This window comes from Camelus bactrianus, chromosome 19, assembly GCF_048773025.1.
Source record: "Camelus bactrianus isolate YW-2024 breed Bactrian camel chromosome 19, ASM4877302v1, whole genome shotgun sequence".
In the NCBI taxonomy this organism is placed as follows: Eukaryota; Metazoa; Chordata; class Mammalia; order Artiodactyla; family Camelidae; genus Camelus; species Camelus bactrianus.
The window spans coordinates 24,949,434-24,971,622 of record NC_133557.1 but is presented as its reverse complement, the minus strand read 5'-3'; the positions used below and the strand labels follow the sequence as shown (position 1 = coordinate 24,971,622).

Genomic DNA, 22,189 nt, shown 5'->3' with positions numbered 1-22,189 from the left:
TGCTCTGTGGGAAACCAGATGCTGTGTGGTAAGGACACTCAAATAGCCTCTGGGTGTGTGTTTGAGGGGGCGAGGGGTGAGAGGACAGAGAGGCTCTGTGTTTAAGGAACTGAGGCCTCCAGCCAGCAGCCATGTGAGTGAGCCATCACGGAAGTAGCTCCTCCAGTCCCAGTCACATTTCAGATGACTGCAACACTGGCCAGCACCTTGACCACAGCTTCATGACAATCTCTGAGCCAGAATCATTCAGGTAAGCCACTCCTCAATTCCTGACTTTCAGAAACTGGGAGAAATAATAAATAAGTTTTGTTTTGTCCTAAGCCACAAATTCTTGCAGTAATTTACTGTGCAACAAAAGATAATCAATGCATTCCTTCTAAGAAAATTCATTCAAAAGAGTGATGAATCTGTCATTTCAGGATTTAAACTCAGCTACTTCCGGAGTCTCTGCTCCTTTCTCTCTGGGGGTGGGTTGGAATCTAAATTCAGGAAGACTTTACCTAACTTCCTAATATTACGGAAAGGGACTCCTGGCCATTAATTTCTGTATCAACAGGATGTTTGGGGCAATACATGACAGAATGGCAGAATCAAAACTGCTCAAAAATTACGCATTTTTATCTCACACAGCAGTGAATGGGGAGGTGTGTACTTCCAGAGTCAAGTAACTCAGGGGATTTATAACCTTAGGGCTCCTGTCAGCTTCTATTCTCTTTTGTTCTCTCCATTATTCCTTCCTCATAGTCCTTTTCCTGTGCACTGTCTTTTCATAGCTTTTAACCATTTTCTTCTTAGGTTATTGGTCATTTTCTTATTAATTTCTAGGAACTCTTTATATATTAGGAGGTGAGCTTTTGGCCTGTGTTCTAGGTTGAAATCTCCTCCAGATTGTCATTTGACATTTTACTTTGCTTTTGGAATTTTTGGTCATGCATATTTTAGCCATATGCTTAAATTTATCCAGCTTTTCCTTGTATGGTTTCTGGATTAAAAAGCTCTGCTCCTAGCCCAAGTTTACAAAGCAATTATCTCATGGTGTCTTCTAGTGCTTTATGGTTGTTGTTTTGTTTTACAGATTTTTTTACATTTAAGTGTTTAATAATTTGTAATTTGAGATACAGATCCAATCACATTTTTCCTTCAAAGCCCCCACACCACTCACTGAATAGCTCATATTTTCCATTTGAGATCACATTCTACTAACCTGTTACACCCCCTTATTTCCCTATAGTGACCTGAAAGGCTAAATGAATGAGTGGTAGTTATCCACCGCTTCCAAAGCACTGTTAGAACTCAACAAAGCCGCGTTGTATGTTTTAGAACAGAAACTGGCAAGCTATGGCCAGTGGGCCACATCTGGCCCTCCGTTTGTTTTTGTAAATAACGTTTTATGGGAACACGGCCACACTCACGCATGCGTTTTCTCTGCCAATCAGAGCTGAGCGGCTGCATCTGAGACCATACAACCTGCAAAGTCTCAAACATTTACCATCTGAGCCTTTCAGAAAGTCTTCCAGCTCCAGCTTTAGAATTTACAGAGCACTGTAACATACATTAACTCCGTGAAAGCCACAGCAATCTAACGAGATGGTACCATCCCCACTTCATCTGTCAAGAATACAGGGCTTGGGGAGGTTACATAGCAGGTGAAGGGCAGACCCCGGATCTAACCCGAGTCCCAGGACTTAACTTCCACAGATGTTTCTTCTACCACTTACACACTGCTTTATGGTTTTCAAGGTCGTTTCACACACCTTAACTCTTGATATTCCCAATATTCTTGTGAAGAAAATGAGTCCCATTTTGTAGATATGAAAACTGAGTTACAGAGACGGTAAGTAAAATTCTGAAGTGCTCACAGCTTTTAAGTGGTGGAGTTGGTATTCGAACCTAAGTCTCTAGTCAAAAACTACATATATATTATGTAGACAGAGACTTTTTTCTAAAATACCTCATTGCTGCTATCTTAATGCAAATTCTTGCTCACTCCAGGCCAGAATGCTCTGAGCACTCCAGCTATTCTTTAGCTAATGGTAATATAGCTGTCTTTTTTTTAATGCTAATGATTTGTCAAAAAGAAAATAAAATTAAGCCCCAAAAAGAGAGAGAAAATGGTAGGAAAGACAGGGGGAGCCTAAAACTCAGATTTTTAAGTACAGTTATAATAAATATATACCTACTCTTCAAAGCAAGTAAGAATCTTTTGAAAGGAAAAAACGGGAAAAGTGCACTGAATTTCCTCCGGCTTGGGATGCCCATTAGCACAGATGTAAAATCCTTCCCCGGTTCCTCCAGCCAAATTAAGGAAGAGCACTGTACCACTGTTTACTAAATTCACTTTCTCAAGGCAGTGTTTGCCTTTTGCAGGAACGAGGAGGGTTCACGCTGAGACCAGAAAGAGGGATATTAAGCACATTTTTTAAAGCTATCTTTTTAATAAACTGTATCCATAATATCTAAGCAATTCACATCACTTCCCCACAGACTCTATTTCTACTCCACTGGCCCATTGGCTCCATAAAGTCACATCTTTCTGTTACTAATAAGGCGGTTCACCTCAGGTACTTCTTTAATTTCCTGTATTTTTTCCAGCACAAACTTAATTTACGTTATCCCTTATCCCAAGAATGATAACAGGGTTTCTATAAAAGTGAACATCCATGATCAAAGAGAAGCTTGTATTATAAACAAATTATTACAACTGGGCTCCCTTTGAAATATTTTAACTTAATTAAGCTCAAACACTTTTGGCAAAGGTTTAAAAACTTGAGAGTAATTGAAGAGCTATTCCAGTTTGGCTGGATTTTTCTTTTAATGTTGGAGTTGGGGGAGGGTGGTTTACACGGTTAGAGCCTAAAATGTTGCACAGATATTTTTCAGTCGCTACTTTTTTAAACCAAAGATATTAGGCAAAATTGAATTTGTTTGGGGAATGATGAAATTGTTACATAGACTGATTACAGGGACAGTAAGACGACTGTATGTATTTGTCAAAACCCATAGAACTGAACATGGAAAGAGTTGAATTTTACTGTATATAAATTATTCCTCTACAAACCTAAATTTAAAAAAAATTGTATTCTGACTACTCAGCTGAGTTGAAAATATTCTCAAGATATTTTCTGAGGCATTGTCTGTAGTGACCAAAACAAAGAAAAAAGTAACTAGAAACTACATAAATGTCGACCAGTTGAGAATTTGATTGGTTTGATTGATCCTGATCTGGAATACTCGGTGTAAAACATTGTTAAATTGCAAAAAAATAAAAAATAAAAGTCAAACTGCAGAATAATGTGCCCATAAAAGCAATAATAGCAACCAATAGCTGAAGTAGTGATATAATCTCATTTAATAAATTAATAGGAAAAAAAAACCTTGGGAGGGTTAACAGCAACTGATATTTATTGACCACTTTCAACGGGTCTGGCATGATTCTAAGTACTTCACAAGTATTATCTCATTTAGTTTTCCTAAAACCTTTACAAAGTAGGTAAGGGGGATCTGCTTCCAACCCCACCCGCTCCTCCCCACCTGCCCTTTCCAGGGACCACCCACAACACGGCAGTCAACTTCCCCAGGGCAGCCAATCCTACAAGGAATGAGAGAGAGCACCCAAAACCGAAGGGACAATCCGTCTGATCCAACATCAGAAGTGGCATTCCTTCATCTCTGCTATAATCTACTTGTTAGAAGCAAGTCAATAAGTCCAGCCCACATTCAGGGGGAGGGTTTACACAAGATCATGATCACCTGGAGACAGTAGACCATCGGGGGCCATCTTGGAGGCTGCCTTCCGCAGAAGCACATACCATGAACTACCTAACGTTGGCAGTGGGGTCTGGCACAGCACCTTTTAATTTAAAAAACTGATGTTTCTGCATCAAAACATTCAAACACTCATGGGGGACTGGCTAAATAATGACCATAAATAAAGAGCTTCATGTCAGTTTAGGGCCGGTTTTGCTTTCAGATGACTGATGAAAAATCTTTTGGTTTTCAGAGCCTTTTGGGGTTCAGAATTATGGAGAAGAGAGCAGCGTTGTATCTGTCCTCTGCTTTACAGGTGAGGCACAGAGAGGTGAAACACATTTATGTGTGTTTGTGTATCTTTGTAGGAACCCAAACACATTCAGACCCATAGCCATCAACCTCTTAGCACTGATGTTCTCAGAACATTGAGAGGGGGGTTATGCATGTCTCCATGACTTTGCTTACTCCACAACTTGCAGGAGTACTCTTATTAATTTTTAAATCAATAAATTAATTTTTCGAAGGATAAAATAGTATGTCGCCCATAAGGCAAGTTTACATTTATGTTACAGGAGCCAAAGGTTTTCTTCACATTAAGTTGACTTCTAACGTGCGGCTGTGTCTGTACCCTGTGATGTCACAAAATGGAAGGATCAGAGAAAGAAGTAAGAATAACAGAAAGAAGAGGAGAAACACGAGTATAATGAACTAGGTTAATTTCCTCAGCTTACATACAGTTGGGAGTGGTCAGTAGTCAGGGAGCCTCCAGCTTTAGAAAATGTCTAGGTATGATATGGGCGTGTGAGGAAGAATTTGTATCTGACACAGTTTTTGTGTAAGTTAATGAAAAACACTGCATTGGTCAACTTAAAGGTTGACCAACCTTGACTAGAACACAAATGCCGGTCGGGCTGAAAACTTCATTTCTGCCTTTTAAGTAATTCTTTCTCTCTCCTGGTTCACACTGATCCCTAATGAGCATTTTGAACATGTATTAAATGTAACAGTAAGGAGGGAGTTAGTCCTTTATTTCGGATTTTACTTTTTTTATGACCTGTTTAAACAGATAAAAACTGACTTTAATAACTGTAGGCAATATTAGATAGACTGAATGGCCCTACTTCTGATGCTGTATATGTTTTAAAAATTAAGCGTTTCATCTTTATGACTAAAAGTAAAGTGCTTAGCAAGGCAAGCTGAGAAATTCAAACCATCTCCCTTAAGAAGTACTAATAACCCCAAACGTCATTGGCTTCTATTGTAATACAGTGACTTTAAATATAACACCTTAATTCCAAGTGCGTCCCCGTCAGAATCGGAAATGGCTTTGAAAGTATGACACGGCAAACATTTTTTAAAGTAAATTTTAGGAGCCAGGATAGAAAAAGGAAATCACAGGAAATTCCAGAAGGCGACTTGTCATGATGCAGCCTTCCACTAGGTGGCGATGCTTCTCAATGGCCATTAGATTTTTTTTTTTTTAATAAAATAAAATGGGCTTTTCTCGGCATTTGTGATATGGCTAATGTTGGCCTGGAAGAGTTCATTAGTCCTGCATCCCCAAGAACCACCTCTTTTCCCAAGAAGAAAGTATTCCTGAGTAGGTTCACTTTAGCAATATATTTTTAAGGCATCACGTGTAATGAGAATAATAATAAAAGCCAGCAATTTATTGAGATGATTCAGTCCAGTGGTAAGAAGGCAAACTCTAGACGCTGATTGCGTGGATTCAAATTCCAGCTCTGCTAATTGTGGCTGTGTTACCTAGGGCAAATTACTTGACCTTTCTGTGTCTCACCTCCATCTATAAAACAGATACAATAATAGTATCTAACTCAGAAGGCTGATGTGAGGCTTAAATGAATTGGCTCAAGAAAAGCCCTTAGAATGGCTTAGAGTGGCTGGACTATAACAAGCACTGTTTACGTGGTAGCTACCATCCCCATGAACACCCCAAGCATGCCCTGCTGGCTATTGCACTGGCCATATTTCATTGAATCCTGTCAACAATATTGGGAATAAGTTGACTCTAACCAGCATTAGATCCATTTTACAGATGAGGAAACTGAGGCCAGATAAGTAAAATGAATTTCCTAAGTATAAATTAAAGGAAGAGCTGCCACATGAAGCTACACTTACCTAACTCTAAATCCATGTTCTTAACCACAATAATATATTTTACAGGCCAAATACTATAAGCAATAAAAAGCACAAAACCTGTCACTCAAACCAAGAGATACGAGCAATTGCACTCCATAAGAATATGTTTTTCTCTTTGTTTTCCCCTCTTCAACATATTTCTATTGCCTTTCCTTTCACATGGTCTGCACCCCACCCTCAAATTAAATTTTTACTTCAATATTTATTTCTAAGCCAGCAGAAGGTACCTATAACCTAAATCTTAAAAAAAAAAAAATTCTTGAGATATGGTTTGGAGGTGAACTTAAGAGCCAGTCCACTAGAAAAGGTTAGATTATTTAAAAGTCAAGAAAAGATGAGTCCGCAATTCCACTCAGATAAAAATAGAACTCCAAGTCCTCTCCCCAAAAAACTCCACCACCTTCCAACTGCTGCTTTTTCCCTGTCAGTCCTTGAGATGACCTTGGTTTAATTACCTGCATCTCAATGAGTGAATCTACATAGAAAGTGAAGGTTAATTAATGAAGGATCGTTTCTTTTCCTAAGCCCACCAGGCAGGGGCTGACAGCAAGAGTCGTCCACGCGGTTTCATCCTATATCTCATTAGAAATGGTCAGATTGATGTGCTCACTTTGGATCAGGGAAATGAAAGAAAATAGTTTACGAATGATGGCCACTCACAGTGCGTGGCCACAAAGCTTCCCACCTGGCACCTCTGACTTTGAATGGCACAGCTCCTGACTCTGACTTTGAATGGCACAGCTCCTGAACCCGCAGAATCCAAAATGTTAGACCCAAGTAGAAATGCAGACATTAGACACTGGCATGCCAGCTGCACAGCAATAGTCGCATAACGCCTGTACCATTATTCTTCTTAACGTTCTCTGTTTTTATATGTTATTTTAAAACAGAGTCATTCTAGAGCAGGGTTTATAAAGCTCAGCATTAATGGTATTTTGGACCTGATAAATTTTTGCTGTAAGCAACTGTCCTGTGCATTGTAGGCCATTTAACAGCATCCCTGACCTCTACTTACTCAATGACAGTGACCTCCTCTTCCTAGTTGTGACAACCAAAATTGTCTCCAGACATTGCCAAATATCCCCTCGGGTGCAAATCTGTCCCTACATGAGAATGACTGATCTAGAAAAAACACAGTTCTAGGGTTTTAGGCCTTTCATGTTGAAATAATAGTTTACCTGTACCCTTTACCCAGATTCCACACATGTTTCCATTTTCTACAACCACAGTTCAATTACTAAAAGCGGAAATTAAAATAGATAAAGTACTATTAAGTAATCTACAGGTCTCAATCAGATATCACCAGTGTTCCCCCAACATCCATCCGTCTTGCTCTAAGGTCTAATCCAGGATTATACATTGCATGTAATTGTCCTGGTCTCTTTAGTCCCCCTCAATGTGACAGTTCCTCAGTCTTTCTTTCTTCCATGACCTTGATATGCCTGAAGAGCACCAACCAGTTAGTTATTTTGTAAAACATTCTTCAATTTAGGTTTGTCTGATGTTTTCTCATGGTTAGATAGATTGAAGTGCTGCATTTTTGAGAAGAACACCACAACAGCATTGTGTCCTGCTTAGTGCGTTGTATCATGAGGTACATAAGGTGCTATTAACTTTGATCACTAGGTTGAGGCAGTGTCTGTAGTTTCTCCACTGTCAACTTACTTTTTCCTCCTCTGTACTTAATAAATGTCTTGTGAGGAGATTCTTTGACAATGCATATATCCTGTTTCTCATCTTACTTTGGCCCACTAATTTCAGTGTCCACTGGTGACACTTGCCTGCAATAATAATTACTGTGCTGTTTGCTAAATGCCGATTTTCTATTTCCATCATTCTACATTTATCATTGTAATTCTATTGCATTGAATAGCTATTCATTTTCCTCCACTTTTTAGCTGTTTTTAAAGGATGCCCCCACTATGGTTATGGCTTAAAATAAGAGTTTTAATGATAAAAAATAACATTAAAAATAAATTCAGTGAAAAAAAAATGAGAGCCATTATTACTACCAAGGCTGGATACCACAGCCTTTGAAGCCTCCCAATCTGATGTCTCCTTTCTCTTTGTGAAAAAGAGAGATTAGCAAGCATTAGAAACGTATTAAAAACATACTAATATCAAACTGACTTTCTCCTTGATACAGAATCAGAAGGACTGGAAGACAATTAGAAAAGGCACCACTATGTTCAATATTTTGTGATATTGGATCTAAAAAATACCTAAGATCTCCTATTTCCCCAGTGATTCATACTCTGCACTTTGGAAAACACTAACCAGCTTCTCCCATTTTACAGATGAAGTGACCGAGGCCCAGAGAAAGTAAATAACCTGCTCAGTATTCACTGACAGAAGATCTTTGCTACAGGGAACAGTAATAACTCAAACAAGCCTGTGACTATAGTGCTGGAGGTGAAATGGGTTAGCGGGAGACTGAGGGTCAGGATGCCAGGCTGTTTCATAAAGCCTGAGGCTGAGAAAGCAGCCAGACCGGGAAGGGACTGGAACCTGGAAAACAAGAGTGACCAGGGGCTCTTCCCTGTCATTTCTATTTCTCTCTGTGCACCTGTTTTATTTTTTTTCTCCCTGTCTCCCTCTCTCACAGCTAACTCAGTTTCTCCATCCCAGAGCAAAATACAGCAGCCCCAAAACAACCAGGTTCACAGTCCAGACCATACTCAGAACCTCACTGGATCTCCCTGGATCCCTAAACTTTTAAAGGAGAATCTGATTGGCCCAGCTTAAGTCAGGATTACAGCTTTGATCCAGTCAGCTCTGACAAGGGGGTTAGTTTCACACAGCTCAAACATGAAGGATGGCCGTTGTCGGCTAAGCAGTTAGCCTAAGCAAGCACCACAGTGCAAGCTGGCGCATCCAGAGAGCTGAAGCACTGGCTCCTCAATCATGAGTATACCAGCCACCTAAATACCACATGTCCTATTTTTTCTTTACATGTCTCTTTGGCCAGATTTGCTTTTCTTCCCTTAAATAAAAGCATTGAGTCAGGAAACATGATTGATAGTATGAGCTTAACTAGGAAAATCAGATGTTTTTCTAATACTCATTTAAATACATGCATATTACTCAAACCAAGAATGCACATCCTTGTGCCACATTAAACCCCCAGTGTCATGCATCCTTTATTTCAGGAAGTACCAGGCACTTCCTACCATGGAGTCTGTCCTCTGTTTTCTCTGCCCCCTGCAGTGAAACATGCTATGTACAAATTGTTCAGACAGTTTTCAATCCATCCCTGCTTTATTCTTCCTAAAATTAAATTTTTCTGACTTGAAGAATTGCACGTTGTTGAGAAATCGGCTTTTGATGCTTCTCTGAGCCCTTCGCACCAACTATTTTAGAAAATAAACCTGCTCAGTTTTTGATTTATCTTCACTAGTATTGCCTGTAGTGGGAGATTTTTAAGGATGGGTTTGGTTCACATTTTCAACTTTGCTTTTAAAGGTCAATGCAGATAATTACCTAAAATGTACTTTGCAAGATCTTAAATACTGGGGATATAGACCTGCCCTCAAGGAGCTTCCAGAATCTCGAGGGGGAACAGAAACCTAAATAGACAATCACAGAGGGCAGGATAAGTGCTCTGCAGAGGTCCACCCCACACCCCACACCACTCCACGAGATGTGGAGTGAAGGTAACAGGGTGCTTATCCATCCAAGAAATCTGGACAGGCTTCCTGGAGGAGGCAGCACTTGAGCTAAGACTTGAAGAATGTTTAGAAAGCAGAAGTCAAGAGAAGAGGGATCTGTACAGAGAAAAGATCTGTCTGTATGAAACAGTTCAGGAAGGAGCCACTGGACAGGTGAGCATCAATTCAAGAACAGTGAGAACCAGAGACCTTGTCTCTGGGTTTAGCTCTAAGTCCAGACTGAAATCACTAAAAAAAAATTTTTTTTTTAATCTTATGATACCTAGAGAGAAGCCAAGGGAAGAAAACCAAGAGTACAGATTAGTGCAAAGACTTCTAGAGAATGTGCCCAAACATTGGTCCTCACAATATTCACTGGTGTCACCAAATAAGCTTAAGAAACACTAGACTTGATAATGATTTTTTAAATGCCACAAATCCGAGACTTCTCAGAGCCTGAGACACGGATGTGCTTGTGAATGTCTAAGAGGCGGAAAGAGCACGCAGGTCTTCCCAAACTCTCCCAGGCCCCCGCAACTCAGCCTCTCAGACCAGCAGCATCCACCTCCCCTGGAGCTAGTTGGAGCAGGAGCTGCAATTAAGCAAGACGCCCAGGCAGTACGTACAAATATTAAAGTGAGGGAAGCTCTGGCCTCCATCGTGTTAAAATACAGGTTCTCATTCAGTAGGTCTGGGATGAGGCCAGAGACACTGCCTTTCTACCTTTGAGTAACAAGACTCTTAAGCCACGAACACTGATGTTCATGTTCATCCTGGGTGATGGTTTTGCAGGAACCCCTGGGAAAAGTTGAGGAAATCAACCAACCTGAATATCAGCGATCTATTCCCTGATCATCTTTGCATTTGGAATGAGAGGAATGCCCAAGAATTCTTACTAGTCTCTGCCCTCAAGTCTCTTCCCTATGGTTTACTTGGGAAGCTAATTCTTAATGACGACAAATAAGTAGTGAACAATAAAATTACATGTATGTGAAAGTCATGTATTGGTCAGCAAATCTTTATTGAGTGTCTACCATGTGCTAGTCCTGTTCGATGGCTGGGGATACAGCACTGAAATAAACAGTCCAAGTCCTTTGCCCTGGTAGATTTTACATTCTGGAAGGGGTGGAGAGGGGCCGCATATAAATAAACAAGTAAATACACAGTAGGAATAACCATGATAGGGGTGTGGAGAAAGAGACAGCCCAGCAAAGGAGACAGAGCGCATGCATGGGGATTCAGGAAAGCGGTTATTCTATGAGGTAGGAAGGTCAGGGACGTCCTCAGTGATCAAGTGACATTTGGGCAGAGACCTGAAGGAACTGGAAGAATGTGACATGAGGCTATCTGCGAGAAACGAACCACGTTAGAGGAAACAGCAAGTGCGAAAGCCTTGAGGCAGGAGCATGCCTGGAATACTTGGAGAAAGCTAGGAGCTGTCTGTGGCCAGAACTGAATGAGGGAAGGAAGGAGCAATAGGAGATGGAATCAGAGAAGCCACTGGGGGCACGGGAGGCTGGTCGGGTAGGACCTTATGGAAGACTTTGGCTTTTCCTTGGCCTGAGATGGGAGCCACTAGAATTTGGAAAAGAGGAGCGACTTACATTTTTAAAGGTTTCCTTTGGATGCTCTGCAAAAAGTAGAGTGTAGGGACTAATGGTGAGAACAGGACGCCACGTTAGGTCACTACAAGTAAACCAGATGGACAATGATGGCTGCTTGGGTTCTGGCGGTAACCAGCGGAGATGGTAAGACATGCTGGATTCTGGACGTAATCTGAAGATAGCACCAGCTGAACTTCAGAAGATTAGCTATGAGGTGGGAGAGACACCAAGGCTGTACCTAATGTTATGACTCGAGCAACAGATTGGATGGCATTTCTGGTCACTGAGATGAGGAAAGATTTCTGGAGCTGTTAGGAGGGAGGTTGGCACTCAGGGGTTCCTTTTGGACATGTCAAATTTGAGGCGTTTATAAAATGCATCCACGTGGAGATATCAAGGGGGCAGTTGGAGCTACGATGCTCAAGTTCAGGTTTGCACTGCATATGGTGAGGAGTGTGGACTCTCTTAGTTCTATACCTGGCATACAGTAGGAATTCAGTCAATGGTAAATGCATGGATGCCATGGCTTAGATCAGCAGAAATACCTGATTACTGTTGGAAAGGAACTAGGTTTTCACACCTTGCTAATGGTGGGTCAATAAGATTTTCACATGAGAAGAAAAGCATTTTTTTTTCTCATTTCAAATGATCTGCAAAATAAGGTAGCGTGGTTTCATTTAGGTTGTTTTTTTATCTCCAAGATAACATTAATAAACAAATTTGAAATCACACAAGTATGAACGTAAATTATTTACAGTGTGCTTGAAGAGCTCAGAAGGGCTTTGTAAGATAAATAATTTATAAACTCATAGAAAGAGTTTCTTTTTTTCACTAATTAAGGGTGAAAATTTTACCAATAAATCATGAGAGGTTTCAGGAAGTACACAGAGTGGAGATCAATTCAGTGCAACAGACATGTACTGAAAAACTACTATGTGCCAGGCACTCAGCTGGAGATCGGTGGTTCAGAGAACTGTATGTGGTGTTTCTTCTTTTAAGGGGCTGCCTGTGCAGTGGGGGAATTGGCAACCTGAGGGCCAAGTCATGGAGGGTGGTGGACATTGGTACTGCGTTTACCACTGAGTTCTGATGCTTGGCTTTGCAGGTGCACAGTAGGATGACAATTCTGCACCCCTTCCAGGGCAGGCATGACCATGTGGCTTGCTTTAGCCAATTAAATGTAAATGAATGTTACCTATGTTACTTCCAAGTGGAAGCTTTAAGAGGTCCTGAGTGATCTGCCTTTCTTCTGGACTGAATACTTGTGCCCCGCACAAAATTCGTATGTTGCAATCTAATCCTCAGTGTGCTGTTATTAGGAGATGGGACCTTTGGTGATGATTAGATCATGTGGGTGGAGACCTCGTGAATAGGATTAGTGCTCTTACAAGAAGGGGCCAGAGAGCTTGTTTGCTATTTCTGCATTGTGAGGATAGGGCGAGAAGTGGGCAATCTGCAGCTCGGATGAGGGCTCTCACCAGAACTTGACCGTGCTGGCACCTTGCTCTCAGACTCCCAGCCTCCAGAACCACGAGACATGAAGCTGTATTATTTATAAGCCACCCTGTCTTACGCACAGGGCTAATTAAGACAGACGTGTTCTGACCCACTGTCGCAGTGACAAGAGTGAGGACTGAAGTGTTGCTTCCTTCCTCGGTCCATGGGTGACCACTGTAAGCAGAGCACCCCCACCCCTCCTAGATGACCTGCTGGATTTAAAAAGCATGAACAGGAAATAAACTTCTGCTGTGTTAAGCCATTGATACTTGGGAGTTGTCAGTTACTGCATAATCTAGCCTATCCTAAATGATACCACCTCTAGATTAATAAACAACATGTTCCTCGTGAATTTCCGTGTCCCAAATGGCTCGTCATCCTCTATCCTTTGGGCCTTTAGTTATCTATCTCTTTTTTTAAATATAATTTCTGCTTTGACTAGGTTTCCCAAATCATTTTTATATGATCATTTATAGAAACAGTCATAGATCCAAGCCATCGTTGAAACACTTTCTTCCACTTGTCAGTTTATTTTAAAACTCCACTTCCGAGCTAGAATCAGCGCTCTCTCTCTCTCCCGTTGCCCTTCTGCGTGCATCCCCTGTGGGCTTTCTTGCTCACATCATACTTGTCGCCAGAAGCAGATCTATAGTTGTTTCTGATTGTTATTAATTTCACGAAAGTTTCCAGGTATGTGAGAAGAGCAGAGGTCAAGAGACTCGTGTGAAACCTGGATTGTAACTGATTACATGGCTCCCTTCTGCTCCTGACCTTACTTTAATAAATGGAAACCAGACCTCAGCAAACATTAAAAACGGCCATTCATTAAGGGCCTTCCAGGGGCAAGCAAGCTTGCAAAACTATGAAGTAGTTACTGTTTTTGTGTGTTTTGCTGACTGCCATCTTTCTAGTGACTAGAAACTGTGTAGCACAGGGTAGATGCTAAATAAGTATTGTGATGGGAAAGAAGGAAGGGAGGAGGGAGGGGGGAGGAAGGGAAGGGGGAAAAAGAGGAAAAGGGAAAGAAGGAGAAATAAAGGAAGGAGAGGGAGGGAGGAGGGGAGAGAAGGGCTATATAATGCAGACCAGTAAGTGCAAGGACAGAGGCAGAGATGAGGTGAGGGAGCACATGGGGACCCAGAGGAGGGGCGGGAGATGCAGAGGGGAGAGGCACCAAGGAAGGCTTCCTGAAGAACACAAGGAAACAAAGGCCAGAAGATACTTTTGTCAAACAGTTCTGGGAAAGTTCTACCATCATTAATTTCAGACCACGAGAAGAATTTCTGTATAGGTCAGCAGTTGTTCTAATGGTTTGGAAAATCTACTCTGGATCAAGGGCAAATGCTACCTTGCAGCAAAGACACTGGGTGTTTCCTGAAGAGCAACCAAGTGCCATTTCAACTGTTATGGTAGATTGAGCTGGGAAAGGTCAAGGCACAGAGAAATAAGAGGAAAGACGCTTACAGCAGTGGAGGGGCCAAGACGGGGCAGGGGGCAGGGGCCACAGAGGGCTTGAGCCTGCCTCTCACCACATAAAATCCATTATTCTCAAAAGTCACCCCAAATAAGCAGTAGTAAAATATCTGTTTTCACTCATTGACATTTTCTTGATCTTAAGAAAATATGACTAAAAGCTACTTTTCAAAATAGCTATTTATACTGATCTTAAAGCAAGCTAAATAGCAGTGTTCTTTCTTTTTTTTAATTTGAAATATTTTATTTATTTTTTATTGGAACATTTTTTATTTATAGTATTGTATTAGTTTAGATGTACAATATAATGATTCAATATTTTTATAGGTTATATTCCATTTAAAGTTATTATAAAATACTAGCTATATCCCTTGTTATGTATAATATATCCTTGTAGCTTACTTATTTATGCATATTAGTTTGTATCTTTTAATCCCCTATGTCTATATTGCCTGTCCCCCTTCCCCTCTCCCCACTGGTAATCACTAGTTTATTCTCTATATCTGTGAATCTGTTTCTGTTTTGTTACATTCATTTATTTTTTTTAATTCTGCATATGTCATAACATATACAGTATTTGTCTTTCTCTGACTGAGGTCACTAAAGCTAAGACATTACTTCCAGGTCCATTCATATTGCAAATGGCAAAAATTTCATTCTTTTTTATAGCTAAGTTATATTCCATTATGTATGTATACCACATCTTTTTTTTTTTTTTTTTTTTTTTTTTGCAGTGTATCTCTTTTTTTTAACTTTTTTTATTGAGTTATAGTCATTTTACAATGTTGTGAGCCGCGTTCTTTCTATACAAATCCAGGTTTAGGGCAAATCCCACCCACTGCTACCAGGTTGCTCTTGTACTGAATTTTGGAACAGTCCCTGGATTACAGTGTACTACTCATTTTCAGCATCATCACCAATAAATACAGTGGTCCTGTCCTTAGATGCCCACCCGCCCTCCCAACTCCAACATGGAAGCTGATATTATTACATACCAGGTTCCACCACTTGTGCATCTGCTGAATGCAACACTCATAATCAATTTTCATTTGTTTACCTGGAGGCAGTAGAAAGCCGCCCTATCTTAGTTAAGATGAGTTTTTGACTGTAAGATAGGAAACCCAAAATAGCAGTGAGGGGAGTTTCTTAAGTCTAGCACTAGAAAGCCGAAGACTGACATGGAACTATACAGTGACAGGGCTCCAGACTCCTTCTGTCGTGTTTCTCCCCCATAAACAGATTCCATTCTCGTGATCACTTCATGGTCCAAAATTGTTGCTGGAGTACCAGCTGTTACATCTACATTCTAGTCATCAGGAAGAAATAGTGCAAGAAGGGAGGCAAAGAATTACCCAGCACCTCTTTTAAATTCATTTCCCAGAAGTCTCTTCCTCCTGTAATTAACTGGACAAGAACTCGGGTCCATGGTTCCACTTAGGAGCATAGGAAACTAGGAAATCTTGCTGTATTGGAGGCTTCCCTGTACCACTTCACAATTAAAGGTCAATTATTAGGGAATAAGAGGGGGGTTGCATTGGGAGATAATTGGCATTTCCACCCACTCCAATATGGTTTATGCCAGGTTTTAATTCATCTTACTCTGCCTCTTCCCAAGTGCTAAGAAAAATAATGAGATATATAAAGTTTTCTGAAACCATGAAACTGAACTCATTTACCTTTATAATTTTCTATTAATCTACTACCAGAATTCATTTTACATTTAATTCCAGCCTCTAACACTTTAATGCCATCTCTTTAGTCTTTACACATTAGTGGTCTCAGTCAAGTCAGACTTTTTCATCTCCTTTATGTTCATTTATTTTAACTTTTAGTGGTCTTCTAGCCAATCCTTTATCCTTTTTATTACAAGAGCATGAAATTTTATAATCCCCTAGGGCTTTGTTAGTCAGCTGCTACAAGGTTCTTAACCTTCACTAATTTATTCCCTCATTTTTGACTTTCCGATCTGAAGCATGCCTTAATATTTTGTTTTTGAATACGAAAGTAACTTTTATTAAGTAGGTTTATTGCATTAATAGATTTTTATTTCAGTTTTTACAGTTATATTTAAGTTCTCTGCTAGTTATGCTACAGATCACTTTAATAACAATTTATAATACTATGTAATATAATTTATATTTTAATATAATAAAAACATACCTAATATAATAAAGCAAGAGTCATTTTGTAAAACTTTACCTGGAAATCATTTCAAATAAGCATGCATTTTTTAACTCCCTAACAAACAATTTTATTGATATTTATTATAATAGAAAGTCCCTAAACAAGAATAGCTTCTCTTTTTAAGGAAAAAAATAATAATAATAAAGACAGTGCCTCTTAAAATACCACACGTTTTGATTTTTTATTTGCCTCGTCCTTTCTCCTCACTGTTTTGATTTCTCAGAGGCAGAGCAGGAATTGTTTTTCCTTTGTTGTACAATTACACGAATGATCAATACCCGGCCGTGAAAATTTCTAATTCAGGTTACAACAGCAAGAACAATCATGTCGGCATTAACTGAGATATATATGTGACAATAAAATAATACTAATAATTATAAAACACTCTCTCCTCCTCCATTGAAAATCTGGCAGGGAAATATAAAAAGACTGATCAAAATGCAAATGTTAGGCATATATTTGTGCACCGAGGGAAGGAAAAACCAAGGCATGAACCTGAGGACTTTAAACCCCCTGTGCTTTAAAGTTAAGACCAATACGAGAAGAAAAAAATGGTCATCAGACGGTTAGACTCTGATAATATTTCTCTTCACACAAGGACCTAATTAACCATATCGGTGAACGTGTGTTGCATAACAACCTCCTCCTAAAACGCAGTAGTTTAAAGAAAGAACTTTTATTTAGTTCATGAGTCTACACTTTGCTCTTGTCCTCTGGAGGTTCTGCTGATCCGGGCCAGGCTTGCTGATCTGGCCAAGACGCACCGGTGAGTCTGTGACTGGTTCCTGAGTCATCTGGGGGTGGGTTTGGGGGTGGGGGCGGTGTGCTGGCTGGCTGTCAACTAGGGCGCCTCAGCCCTTGTCCACATGGCCTCTCATCCTCCGGCAGGCTAGCTCAGGCTCCATCAAATGGTGGCCGAATTCCAAGAGCAGCAAGAGGGCGAGCCCAGCGCATGCTTCTGCCTCTGCTTGGTGGTCTGCTTAGTGTTTGCTGATATCCCACTGTCCAAAGCAAGTCGTGTTCCCAACCCAGATGCAAGCGGGAAATGGGAAAATAGACTCCACCTCATTATGGGAGGGGAAGACAGTTGTGGGCATTTTATAATCTACCACATCACACTCAAGATATCCATCATCTTTGCTATCAATTTTTGAATTCCATGGCCCACTGAACAGTCCATTCTCTCAATTATTGAGTATTTCCTTTGTGCCAAGCCCTATTTCAGAAGTAGTAAACCAAATAAAATTCTGACCTCGTGAAGCTTACCTTCATAGTATCAACAGGGGTCCCCTCTTTCCTAAATTGATATTCTTTTTGACCCCAGCCAATGTCTCTGCCTCTTATAACCAGGAGTAAACCTCTCTGGTTTTTCCCCATTTGCTTTCCCTTCCCTTTTCTTCAGGCAATAGTCTCTTCCCTTTCCTTTTGGGAATTTCTCCCTCCACTGCCTGGGGGACTGTCAAATGCGGGGTCTCTCTTTGTTGCTGTACATCTGAGCATGAGATCCAGTCTGGCCAATCACAGCACTTCATCCTGGACACAGTGATTGGTCTAGGCTTGGGCAAATGAGCCAGGCAGGACTAATCAAAGACATTCTCAGGAATTGCTACGAAGCTATGTAGGAAAATCTGATGTAGACAAAACGTGAGCTAGAAATGCCAATAATCTTAAATACCCCATGAAAATAAATCAACAAGAGGAAATCAGAGCAAAAAGAAAATGAAGAGATAGAATCCTGGTGATGTCACCTGTACTCCTGGAAACAGCCATGCCTGAAGCCACATTCACTTCTGCTCTCAGTTACAGAAGTCAGTGGCTTATCAAGTTTGAATTTTTGTCATCCACAACCAAGTGAGTTGTGATTCATCCAGCCCTCCATCATTGAACACTGCTGTCCCAACCTCCTAAAGCCAGATAGAGCCCCTGAAAGCCCTGTGTACTATTTACAGAACACTATATATAATTCTACCATACTAAGAGCAATCAATTAAGCAGAAAATAACTACATGATACAATTACAATGTAGCAACCATAGATACACCTTTTCTCTTTTTAAAACATGTTATTAAACCAAGTAAGGTCTGCCATTTCCAATTTTTTATTAATAATCATTTGGTTTTATCCTTTGGGTCACTTACAGCTGGTACTAACAGACAGGCTCAAGATTTCTGGGAAGGAAAATAAAAATGAGAAAGTTCTATCTGGTGAGTCATTTTTTTCCTACCAAGTCAAAAAAGATTAGCTTCCATCCAGGTCATGAAAGATTCCAATGATCCTTTGGACCACAGACTGAGAACCTTTTTCTATTAAAGTAATATTAAAGATTATATTAGAATAATCAATCCTAAATTACAAATAGTAAATTCTATTCCTCCCCAGCCACCTTCACAAGGAACACAGGATTCTAATGGCAGTCTTTTGGAAGTATATCCCCCAAATTATTACTCAATCCAGTCTTTCTCAGGTGTGTCCTATGAAATGTTACGCACACACACACAGAGTTCGGAGTTCAATTATGCCACATACTTTATCACCCTCTTGGAGAGAACTTATATGTATCAGTGCATTAAAAGCTCCAGAGAGGACCCAGTTTACCTTTGTTTGACCTAACATTTCTCAAACAAATTTGATCCCAGAATACTGGGGGCAGTTGGGGATGGGGGCGGGGGGGGGTTCATCATACCACACCTGTTAACATTCATGAACCCAGTTATCTGTGGAGTAAATATTAGCCTACCAATATTTTCTATAAAGAGCTAAAGCATGAATAGTTTAGGCATTGCAGGCAATGCAACTATTCAACTTGGTCGTGGCAGCGTAAAAGCAGCCAAAGACAATATGTAAACAAGTGGGCATGGCTATGCACCAATAAAACTTTATTTATAAAAACAGGCGGAGGGCCAGATTTGGCCTGTTGGGCATAGTTCGCTGGCCTAGGTCTAAACCAACAGGAGACTTCACATCCAGAAGAGGAGACTAGCTAAGACCATGAACTTAGTCGATGTTGGAGTCCCAGTTCCATGCACAGGCTGCACGGCCTTGAGTAGCTTGCTGAACCTAAGCCCTGTTTCATTGCTGTAAAATGAGGGTTACGTGTACTTTTATACACCTATTGAATTTGTATTTCTACCTGATATCTCCAAGTGGGGGGGGGGTGTTTGTGTGTGTGTGTGTGTGTGTGTGTGTGTAATTCCAAAAAGGGTTTCAGTTGAACACATGGACCAACATAAATCAAACAAGGGTTGGGAGGTAAAAACATTCATACGCCAAAGTCATACAGCAAACACGGCACTCAGATCCAATGATGACAGATTTAAAAATATAAGCCTCCTGGGAATTTGTAAAATTTGGGGAGACAGCTCTGAACTTCCAGTGTATGGAGCGAGGTTTAAGCCAATCTTATATAACTCTCAGGGGCGAGGGAGACCCAATTAACATCTTGCTTCCATAAACCTACCAGCAGCTATATTTGTGTTTATAATGTGTCTAAAGAGACAAAAGAAAACTGCTGTCCAAATCACAAACACACATTTTCGCTATTTAATTTTCAGCCAGAGCCTCTGATGACCACATAGGCCATCCGAAGGTTCTGTTTTATTCCTTTTATTGGTAGGACAAAATGGAGATCAAGACAAAGAGTTAGTTTATAAACCGTGCTATGGTCCTAAGAGATTGGAAATTTTTTTACCCAAATGTTTGCTTTCATAAAATTTTTTACACTCACATTAGCAAAATTGTATTTTCATTTTGCCACACTGTGTTCACAGTTTCAATTTTTACTGCATAATACAGACAGATCTTCTTTTCCATTCATTCTATTTTGTACACGCAGAGGTGACGGAAGGAAAGAGACTAAATGCTCAGATCCCTCCAGAACTCCCCTTTTGCCCCACAGGGACCTAACATTTATCACGATTAATTTTTTTCTTTAAAAAAATAAAAAGGAATGAACATTTCTTTGTCAGGTAGAAGCTTTTAGTCATCCTGACACCAGGCTTTCACGGAGCAAAAATATTACTAATACTATTTTCCCTCTGAAGTGCATTTGTTATCAATATGCACTTAAACTGGTGATCAAGTCTTGCTAGGAGAGACACCTGCTCTGCATTTTCTATCTGTTTAATACCTTAGGGATACATCACTTAATAATTTAGTGCTAAACCATTTAGCATTTTAGCCCATCATCGCTTATATTACACACAGGATTTCAGTAATGTCTGATAAAATTATGTGTTAGCTGCCTTATGTGTGTGTAAAACTTAATAAGTCTTCTTTCCCCCCTCAAGTTTAATAACTGATTTTCTTACATTTATGGATGTGAAATTTTATTGCTCATGGATATAGTTTGAACCTAAATCTTCATATCTTATAAATTGATTTTTAGTTTCCTTTTTGACCTTATGAATTTCAATCAGACAGTGACCTCTTGTTGCTCATGAATCTGACTGATTTAATGCCTTATAACAATAATAGTGGAGAAAAAGCATTATCATAAGAGCCCACAGGGTTTGCAGAAACCCATAACTAGATCTTGGAGGCCTCAAGCAATAATTCTTGCCCTAAGACCATTCTCTAAAGCTGGCATTCTTTACTGTACTGGGATGGCCCCACCTTGTTGTAGCTTAACTCGGGTGAGGAGTGGAAAAGTCTCAAAAGGAGATTGGCTAAAATTGTTTCAAAGGCACAGTCTTGAACATAAGCCAGTAACAGGAAAGGCACAAAAAGCTAATTTTATCTCAATTTTATCATGATTTGAAAAAAAAAAAAAGAAAGAATATAGTGGAGTTGTCTTTGGGGGGAGGAGAGGCATTTTAATTAGTTTAATTTGATTTTTAAAAAATGAAAAATTAATATTAATTGTCCTTACAGAGTGTATTGTTACTACTCCGTCTCATTCTGTGACTGCGGAGTTTATAGCATAAATGGAACAGTTGAAGGAGTGTTCCTTTGTTTCCCTGGCCTTGCTAATTTAATTTAATTGGTTTACTGAATAACTGGGTGTTGATGCCTATTACTCCTTATTAAGAAAGACTCTTAAACCCAAAACAAAAGCAGCTCTTTTTTCCCTTATTCTTTCTTCTTTTTTTTATGAACACAGGGGTACAACTTTTTCCCTCACAGAGATCAACACTTCTCAAAAGATAAAACAGCTGAAGTGTGGGTTCCCCATCAGCTTCCCCTCCGTGAGTCACTCTCTCAAAACTCTAAAGATCCTCCAAATTGCAACAACAAAATGCTGGCAATGGAATGCTGACTCAGTCTGAAATTACTTGGGAAAAATAAATCTTTTCTGCTGCGAAAACTTAAGTAGATGCCCTATTTAACACACGCTCTTTGGCGGTAGCTGCTTGAAAAGAAAAAGAAAGAAAGCAAGCAGACTTTCAAAGATCTTACTCTGAAAGAACCTCACTTCAAACCCCATGTGGAGTTCAAGTACTGGGATTCAAAGTCCCTAAGACAAAATGCTCAGCTCCGCTTTCAACCCACCGTAACACGGGAGACTAAGAATGGGAGCCCTTGGTTCTGCTCACCAGTATTTCCAGTGCTCCTCCTTCCAGGCACTGGACAGGATTATACTTTCCTGCCTCCCTGAAGCAAGGTGTGCCCATGTGCCCAATGAAATGTGAGAAAAAATGCAGTTAGAGGGTGATGTTCGATTCTACAATGTCCTCTTCTGCCCAGGCAAGCATGGAGGGACCTCTTGATCTGCAGATACAGAGCAGAGTCACTGAATGCTGCCTTGAAAAGTTGTGCAGAGTCACTGAATGCAGACCTGACATGAGCAAGAAATAAATTCTGTTGTTTAAGCCAATGAGATCTTGGCATGAAAGTCTGTTGTGACCACACACTTACCCTTCGTCATCTTCATTCCAG

At 40.2% G+C, this 22,189-nt stretch overlaps 1 long non-coding RNA gene across 3 annotated transcripts in view; it reads right to left on the bottom strand.

Annotated features, from left to right (window-relative positions):
• The window catches only part of LOC141574066 (uncharacterized), a 125,981-nt gene that overhangs the window by 76,441 nt on the left and 27,351 nt on the right, over nt 1-22,189 (bottom strand). The window lies entirely within an intron of this gene.